Here is a 9,576-nt window from a genome sequence, read left to right as displayed (position 1 = left end):
TTTGCTTCAACTTCTTCACCCTCTAGCTCTTCTTGTTATGCTTGACCCTTCCGGCGATGATTCCGGTGAAGAGCGGCCTCGCTCTGATACCACTTGTTAGGACCGAAAAGTAGCTAGAGGGGGGGTGAATAGCTTCGCTTGCTCGTCGTGCTCGTTGCTTGTTTCTTCAAGGATGCGCAGCGGAAATACAAAGAAACAAATACAAACACGCTAACACTTGGATTTTACTTGGTATCCACCTCTAAGGGAGGTGACTAATCCAAGGATCCACACAACGCACGCACCCTCCACTAATGAAACTCTCCTTTATGGTAACTACCAAGGGCGGAGAAGCCCTACAAGACTCAATACAAAAAGAAGAAAGGGTAGTAAAGAAATATAAGCTTACAAGCTTACAATGAGTGCACAAACTCTAACCCTAGTTTCTTCTTCTTGCTTTGATCCGCCTCTTGACTTGGAAGAGCCTCCAAGAACCTTCAAGAACTGGCGATCTCGAGCTTGAGAAGAGTTGTGGAGGAGCTGGTGAAGATCTGAAATGAATCTGTGTAGTGATTTTCGAAGACAACGCTCGCCTGCGGCTCAAATATGACGCAACGGTCGGATCCCAATCGATTCGATTATTCCCAATCGATCGGGGAGGCTTTGGATCGATCCACGGATCGATCCAGAGCGCCTCTGTGCTCTGGAAAAATGCCTGGATCGATCCACGGATCGATCCAGCACTTATCGCGCGAAGCAGCAGCGTCCCAATCGATCCACTGATCGATCCAGAGGCTTTCTGTTCGCTGGGAAAGGTCTGGATCGATCCACTGATCGATCCAGAGCTTGGTTTTTGCCTAAAACCAAGTCCCAAACCTCCCAAACCAACATCCGGTCAAACTTAACCTGTTGGTACGTCATGCCTAACGTCTAGTCACTCCCTTGACCTGCTAGGACTCCCTCACCAAGTGTCCGGTCAATCCCTTTGACCCACTTGGACTTTTCTTTCATGTCAAGTATCCGGTCACTCTCTTGACCTACTTGGACTTTCACCTAGCTTCACTCACTAGGGTTTTCAATCTGCCTAGCTTCACTCACTAGGTCTTTCACCTGGCTTCACTCACCAGGATTTTTATACTGCCTAGCTTCACTCACTAGGACTTTCACCTGGCTTCACTCACCAGGATTTCCATCTGCCTAGCTTCACTCACTAGGACTTTCACCTGGCTTCACTCACCAGGATTTCCATCTGCCTAGCTTCACTCACTAGGACTTTCACCTGGCTTCACTCACCAGGATTTCCATCTGCCTAGCTTCACTCACTAGGACTTTTACCTGGCTTCACTCACCAGGATTTCCATCCAGTCAGGTATACCTACTTGACTCTTCTTCATTCACACTGATCAGTCCCTGATCAGAATCTCCCCATATGAACAACTGCACCTGCATTGTCCATGTGTCTACATGTATTGTCAAACATCGAAACTATGACCAAGACTCAAGCTTGGTCAAACCAGTCAACCTTGACCTAAGGGATATTGCACCAACACAACCTTGGGTTTTCAACATTTCAATCTACCTAGCTTCACTCACTAGGACTTCCCATCTGCCTGGCTTTACTCTCCAAGACTTTCACCTAGCTTCAACCACTAGAATTTTCACCTGACTTCACTCACCGGGATTTTTTCCACTGCCCAGCTTCACTCACCGGGACTTTCACCTGCCTAGCTTCACTCACTAGGACTTTCACCTAGCTTCATTCACTAGGATTTTCCAACTGCCTAGCTTCACTCACTAGGTCTTTCACCTGGCTTCACTCACCAGGATTTTTCTTTCTGCCTAACTTTACTCACTAGAACTTTTCAGTCAAGTATCCAGTCAATCTTGACCTACTTGACTCTTCTTCAAACTCAGACTGGTCAAACCCTAACCAGAGGAGAATTGCTCCAGCAATCTCCCCAATCGGATGATTACACCTGTAATCTCCACGTATTATCTGTATTGTCAAACATCGAAACTCAAACATAGAGACTCAAGCTTGAGCCAACTCAAGCTTAGTCAATCAGGTCAACCTTGACCTAGGGATATTGCACCAACACGGGTGAGCTCTATTTCGGATGACAGAGATCAACCAAGCGAGCGAAAGACTCGGTCTGAGGCGAACGGAGCCGGAGCAGAAGACTCGGGCTAGGAAAAGTCAACAGGGTTGACTTTTCCAACCGGGGCACCCCGAACCCTTCCGAGCGCCCGGAGTTGACTTTTTGACCAGATCGCGTCAAACATGATCTGAACGTTGGGGGATAAAGTTTTATCCCCCGGGGCGCCTGGAACCCTTCAGGCGCCCCGACCAAGGCTATAAATATAACCTTGGTCCAAAAGCTTTTCAACGAACTCAAGAATTGCAATTCCAATGCTTGTGTGCTTTAAGTTTAGAGTTGAACTTCTGTTTCTGTGCTTAAATGTTGTAAGAGGCTTCTCCGCCTGAAGGAGATATTCTAGTGCGCTTCATCTTCCTTGTATTAACAACCTCCCCGGTTGTAACCAAGTAAATCTCTTTTGTATCTTACTTTTAGTTTATTTATTTAATTTATTTATGCAAGTGTTCTGTTAAGAGTTCGAGAAAGGTTTTGCGTTTTATTTTGTCAGGCTATTCAACCCTCCTTCTAGCCGGCCGCCGTGATCCAACAAGTGGTATCAGAGCTGAGGCGCCTCAGAAGGACTAACCGCCGACTGAAGTAACAAAACGATGGTCGGAGCTAGCATCTACCCACCAGCATTCGAGGGGGAGTTTGCTTTATGGAAGCAACGCATGAAGGTATATTTAAACACAGATTTTGGTATTTCATTAATTATGAAATTTGGTTATGAAGCACCAAAGACAACGAATGGAGAAGAAATCAAGAAATATCTTTGGAACGAGAAGCAACGTAACGAATCGATGGCAAACGCTCGGGCTGAATTTCATCTTCTAAGCGTAATACCAGATGAAGATATCGATAGAGTCGGAGAATACAAAAGCACAAAAGAACTTTGGGAAAAATTCTTAAAGATCTACGAAGAACCAACTGAAGTCGAATCCAACTCTTCGATAGACACTAAGTCACCATCAGAACAGTCCGAGAATGAGGAAACTGCCAAGACAGCCGAACTCCATCCCGAGGGCACAGAAAGCTCATCCTAGATAAGCATCGATGAAGGGGGAGAGACTTCGGAAGAAAGCAATACAACAGGGGGAGAATCAACAGCTGACAAGGTAAGTCAGATATGGTCTCTACCTTCTGAACAATTGGTTAAATCAATTGAAAAGTTGCCTGAAGATTTTTGCAAATTCAAAATTGAATCGTCGAAAGAATTTTTCGGATTAGAAAATCTGTTATTGAAAGAATTTAGCAAATTAGAAGCATTGGCAAAAGATTCTTGTGAGTTACAAAATACTTTGTCGAACGAATCTTGCAAATTAGAAATATTGCTGAAAGATTTTTTACCAATTATGTTGTCGAAAGAATTTTCTGCATGCTTAATATTGTTTGTTTTAAATCTAGAAAATTATGATTTGAGAAATTATGATAGACTAAAATGGAAATTTAGATATCATAATGATATTAATGAAATGACAATAACTTGAGAACGAATTTGTTTAAATAAAAATAAATAAATAAATATTTTTGCATAAGTTAAAAGTTTTTCTGAAATTGAAAATTTCTTCTTAAATTTTTACTTAGAATTTTCAAAAATATTTTTACAAAATTTGCCTAAGTCAGAATTGTTTTTACTTAAAGCGATACTTAGAAATTTTTTTTGAGACTGCTTCTGTGAAAATTATTGCAAAAATTTTCAAAATTCTCAAAATTTTCTAAGTCTTAACCCTTAGATTTTTTTCTTGCAATCTCATTTTTTTTATGTGATCAAAGGAAGAGGAAAAGTATAAGTCTAGGGGGAGGTAGACCAAAAATAATTTTTCTATCTGCACTTAATTGTAAAAATTAGTTAGTTTATTTTAATGTCTATTTTTACCCTAGCTTAACTTGGGTTGATCACATCAAAAAGGGGGAGATTGTTGGAACCCCAAGGTTGTTTTGGTGTGATCAACAAGTTAAGTTAGGTTCCGTGTGTTTCTAACCTTGTGTCTAAGTGTATAGGAGCTTAGGAGCACAGGTAGTCGAGCGGAAGACGTAGCTAGAGAGAAGGACTGCACGCGGTGCGTCCGAGGGACGAGGCGCTGCGGAAGAGTACACCGACGAACGAGAAGGAAGCGTGTGGCGGTTCTGAGGGACGAGAAACCGGAGCGGAAGACTGCTCGAGGAGCAAGAGACGCAGCTAGCGAGAAGGTCGGCACGGGGTGTGACCGAGGGACGAAGACTGCGGATGAGTACGCTGGCGGACGAGAAGGAACCACACGGCGATTCCGAGGGACGAGAAGCCGGAGCGGAAGCCTCTCGAGAAGACCGGAAGTTGGGTTCGGGTGAGCCCTATTTCGGCAGAGATCACTCAAATGAGCGAAAGACTCGGTCTAAGGCGAACAGAGCCGGAGTAGAATACCCGAGCTGGAAAAAGTCAACAGGGTTGACTTTTCCAACCGGGGCGCCTGGAGTTGTCTGGGGCGCCCGTAACAGTCCAGGGTGCCCGAAGTTGACTTTTTGACCAGATCGCATCAAACGCGATATGAACATTTGGAGATAAAGTTTTATCCCCTCCAGGGCACCCGGAACCCTTCCAAGCGCCCCGACCAAGGCTATAAATATAGCCTTGGTCCAAAAGCTTTTCAACGAACTCAAGAATTGCAATTCCAACGCTTACGTGCTTTAAGTTTAGAGTTGAGCTTCTGTTTCTGTGCTTAAACGCTGTAAGAGGCTTATCCGCCTAAAGGAGATATTCTAGTGCGCTTTATCTTCCTTGGATTAACAACCTCCCCGGTTGTAACCAAGTAAATCTCTTTTGTCTCTTACTTTTAGTTTATTTGTTTAATTTATTTATGCAAGTGTTCTGTTAAGAGTTCGAGAAAGGTTTTGCGTTTTATTTTGTCAGGCTATTCAACCCCCCTTCTAGCCAGCCGTCACGATCCAACACTTTTTATTGATAAAGATCACTTGCACTATGACACAATATGAAAAAATGTGTATACGGGAGCTTGTCTGACTACATGGAATTCTAACCAAAATCGTGTTTGACAGAGATCCAAAGCTTACTTCCGGATTCTAGGGAAGCTTGCATCGTAGTCTAGGTACGAAGCTTGCTTTTAGTACCACATTCCACCCTAAGACAGATGGTCAATTGGAACGAGTCAATCAAATCCTTGAAGATATGCTCCGAGCTTATGTGATCGACTTCTGGGGAAGCTAGAGTCAAAATTGCTCCTAGTTGAGTTTACTTACAACAACAGATATCAAGATACTATAGGTATGGCTCCGTATAAAGCATTGTACGGGAGGAGGTGTTGAACTCCGTTACATTAGGATGAGGTAAGTGAGAGAGTAGTTTTTTGGTCCAAACATTTTGGTTCACACGGTGAGCCTAGTGGCTAAGATTCGAGATAGAATGTAGGCAGCACAAAGTCGCCAAAAGAGTTATGTTGATAAGCAGAGAAGAGAATTGGAGTTTGAGGTGGGAGATTACATTTTCCTTAAGGTGTCACCGATGAAGGGTGTGAAGAGATTTGGGAAAAAGGGAAAACTCAACCCAAGGTACATTGGGCTATTTGAGATTCTAGATCAAATTAAAACTTGAGCATACGGAGTTGCCTTTGTAACACCCATGAAATATTTAAGCTATACATATGGGTATTCTTTTAGAATAAAAGGGAAATGGAAAAAGAAATAAAAAGAAAGAGAAGTTAAAACTTGAACCATGAACCCCTCACAATAAACAAAGCTAAATGGGTATGATAACCACTAGAGTCATGAATGATATATGTTTAGAAAAGAATGGAAATTGTAGTTAAAAGTAAGAGTATGATTAAATAAGGGAGCAAGAGAATGTCAAGTAGCTTTCCTCCTCTTCCTCTTGGAAGAAGCAAGCAAAAGACAAAAGGCAAGTTGCCTTTTTCTTCTTCTTCTTTCTATTTTCTTGGGAATGAAGAGGGTGAGAGAATAGAGGAGTCAAGAGGATGAATTGGGACATTCTTCCTTTTTCCTCATTTATTAAGGATAAATAGGAATGAGAGAAGAGAAGGGAAAGAAAGATTGGCTACTTCTTCCTCCTTCTTTCTCCTTCTTCCTCCTCCATCGAGACCTAGAACTCTTTCCTCTCCCATTTCCGAATCCAAGCTAAGGTTTTCTCCCTAAGAAAACTAATTCACAAGAAGAAGTCCTCAAGATCTACTCCTTACAAATAAGAGAAGCAAAAGGGAGAACTAGAAGGAGAAGCTTTCTTCTTCCTCTTCACAAGGGTACCTTCTTTTAAGAAAAACCAAGCAAGAGGAAGTAAATATCCCCTCACCTGTGGTACAAATAGTTCATGTTTTTTTCCATGAGTTTAGATTGCTTAAAAATCTAGGGTTGCTTCTTGAAACTTAGACCACCAAAGTATAAAAACTTAAGGAAGTTTAAGACCTAAACTAAACATGCTCACTATGTTTTTATGATATGTACCCCATGACAGAAGATTAGTTTAGTGTTCTTATGCTTGTATGTTGCTTAGAACTTAGATTCATGTTCCTTAATCATTCGGTCATGATAAGATTAAAAGACCTAGGAAAGCTTAAGACCTAAACTAAACATGTTCACTATATTTTTATGATATGTACCCTATGATAGAAGATTAGTTTAGTGTTCTTATGCTTGTACGTTGCTTAGAACTTAGATTCATGTTCCTTGACCATTCGGCCATGATAAGATTAAAAGACCTAGGAAAGCTTAAGACCTAAATAAACATGCTCACGATGTTCCTTATGATATGTAACTTAGGATATGAGTTTTGTTTAAAATTCTCATGTTTTTATTTATGTTGCTTGTAGTCTAGACCTATACCTAGAAGGTTTCGGTCATGATAGAAATGAAGGCCTAGGAGAATTTAAAATTTAATCTATCATGCTCATGATTTTCCTTATGATATGGTGTGATGAGTTCTTAGTGTTTTCATGCTTGCATGTTGCTTAGAACCTAGATGCATTCCACTTAGGGTTTCGGCCATGATGGGATTAAAGGTCTAAGAAAGCTTAGAATCAAATCTAATATGCTCATGGTTTTCCTTATGATATGATATGAAGTTAGCTTGATATTCTTATGCTTGTATGTTGCTTAGACTTAGTTTCATGCTCCTTAAACATTCGGCCATAACAAGATTAAAATACCTAGAAAGCTTAGAACCTAAACTAAACATGCTCATGACATTCCTTATAGTATATGATATGAAATTGGTTTAGGGTTCACATGCTTTTATGTTACTTGTAACCTAGGGTTAGGCTTGGCAAGTTTCGGCCATAACAAAATCAAAGACCTAGGAAGCTTAGAACCTAAACTAAACATGTTAATGATGTTCTTTATGATAAGTGTTATGAAATTGGTTTAAGGTTCATATGTTTTTATGTACTTGTAACCTAGATTTATATTTGGCAAGTTTCGACCATGATAGGATTAAAAGACCTAGGAAGCTTAGAACCAAAACTAAACATGCTAATGATGTTATTTATGATAAGTGTTATGAAATTGGTTTAGGGTTCATATGCTTTTATGTTACTTGTAACCTAGATTCATGCTTGGCAAGTTTCGGCCATAATAGGATTAAAAGACCTAGGAAGCTTAGAACATAAACTAAACATGCTCATGATGTTCTTTATGATAAGTGTTATGAAGTGGTTTAGGGTTCATATGCTTTTATGTTATTTGTAACCTAGATTCAATACCTTGTATGTTTCGGCCCCTTCATGGAATTAGGGTTAGAAACCCTAATTATGATTTACTATGTGTCTCACATGCTATGATATGATATGAATTAGGAGATGCTAGTTTATGTTTTTCCATGTATGATTATGTTTCCCTATGATATGTTATATGCTCACTTATGTATACTTATGAATCATGCATGATAATGACTTTTATGATGGGCTATATGCACAATTATGCATGCTTTATGATATGACAAGAAGAGGCCTAAGAGATGCTTCCCTATTAGTTGGGATTAAGAGCACTCTTTATGATATGACAAGTAAAGGCCTAAGAGTTGCTTCCCTATTGGTTGGGACTAAGAGCACTCTTCATGATATGATAAGTAAATATGACATGCTATTTTACTTTGTATGGCTTGTACCAAGGGTGGGCTCCATAAGCGCCCCTAGGTCGACGGTCTATGAAACGGGCCTAGTAAAAGGGATGAGCTCCTAAGTGCCCTAGGTCGATGGTCTATGAAACGGGCCTAGTTCCTAGTAGATTCAAGATTTGCTACCTTGGATCTACTTAGGATGCACGCATTTATGTATGTATGTGGTACAAGCCGGACCCTCATGTTGAGATTATATTTAAGTATTATATGATATTCTTTTTAAAAGACATCTTGCACATGACATGACGCATGTTTTTGAAAGACATCTTGCATATACTTTTATGGTATGATATGATATGACATGATGCTCATTATGATATGATATGACATGATGCTCTTTATGATATGATATGATATGACATGATACTCTTTATGATATGATATGATATGATATGATACTCTTTTATGATATGATATGATATGACATGATGTTCTTTTATAATATGATATAACATGATGTTTTGTTTATAGAATGATATGATGTGATATGTTATGATGCTCTTTTACATGATATGATGTTTTAGATGATTATGTCTCCATGCTATATGCTTATGTGATTATGCTATGATACATGGTTTTGTGAGTAGGAAAGGATCTTACTAAGCCCGTGTGCTTATAGTTTACTTTCCTTGTACCGCAGATAAAGGTAAAGGATGGATAAACTAAGGGAGCAGCAGGAGGGGCAAGAGATGTGTGTGGTAGTGGCTCGACTAAGGAAAAAGATCTGCTTATGTTAATTTATGCTTGATATGAACTATGTCTATCTTATGTTAATGTTTTGCATGATCATATAATACTTATTCATGCTTATGTTGGAAATTAATATCATGACTTTTTAAATTTCAAATTATGCTTAACATGCTCATATGATTATAAATGGTTAGATAATTAGTTATTAGTTATTGGTGTCAAAAAGAAAAGTAAAATAAAATTATAAAAGAATATGTAAATAAATACTTCCGCTGTTTTAGAAATTAATTAATATGCATGTATGTTTTCCGTTCCCATAACCCCGCCCTACCAGAGGGGCGGTCGTTACAGTCTTACCATCGAATCTATCTAGAATTCACAATGTGTTCCACACCTCCATACTACGAAAGTACATCCATAACCCATCCCATGTGATTCGTCATGAGCCGGTTTAGTGGACGTCAAATCTATCATATGATGAAACACAGTTCAAATCCTAGAAAGACAAGTTCGAAAGTTAAGAAACAGAGCAATTAAAATAGTAAATGTCTTATGGGGAAAACAACTTATGGAAGAGATTACTTGGGAGACTGAGGTAGACATGCGCAATCACTATACCGAGTTATTTGGTAAGTCTAAAATTTAGACGGC

Source organism: Zingiber officinale, chromosome 9A, assembly GCF_018446385.1.
Source record: "Zingiber officinale cultivar Zhangliang chromosome 9A, Zo_v1.1, whole genome shotgun sequence".
Lineage (NCBI taxonomy): Eukaryota > Viridiplantae > Streptophyta > Magnoliopsida > Zingiberales > Zingiberaceae > Zingiber > Zingiber officinale.
Note: the sequence above shows the minus strand (reverse complement) of the source record.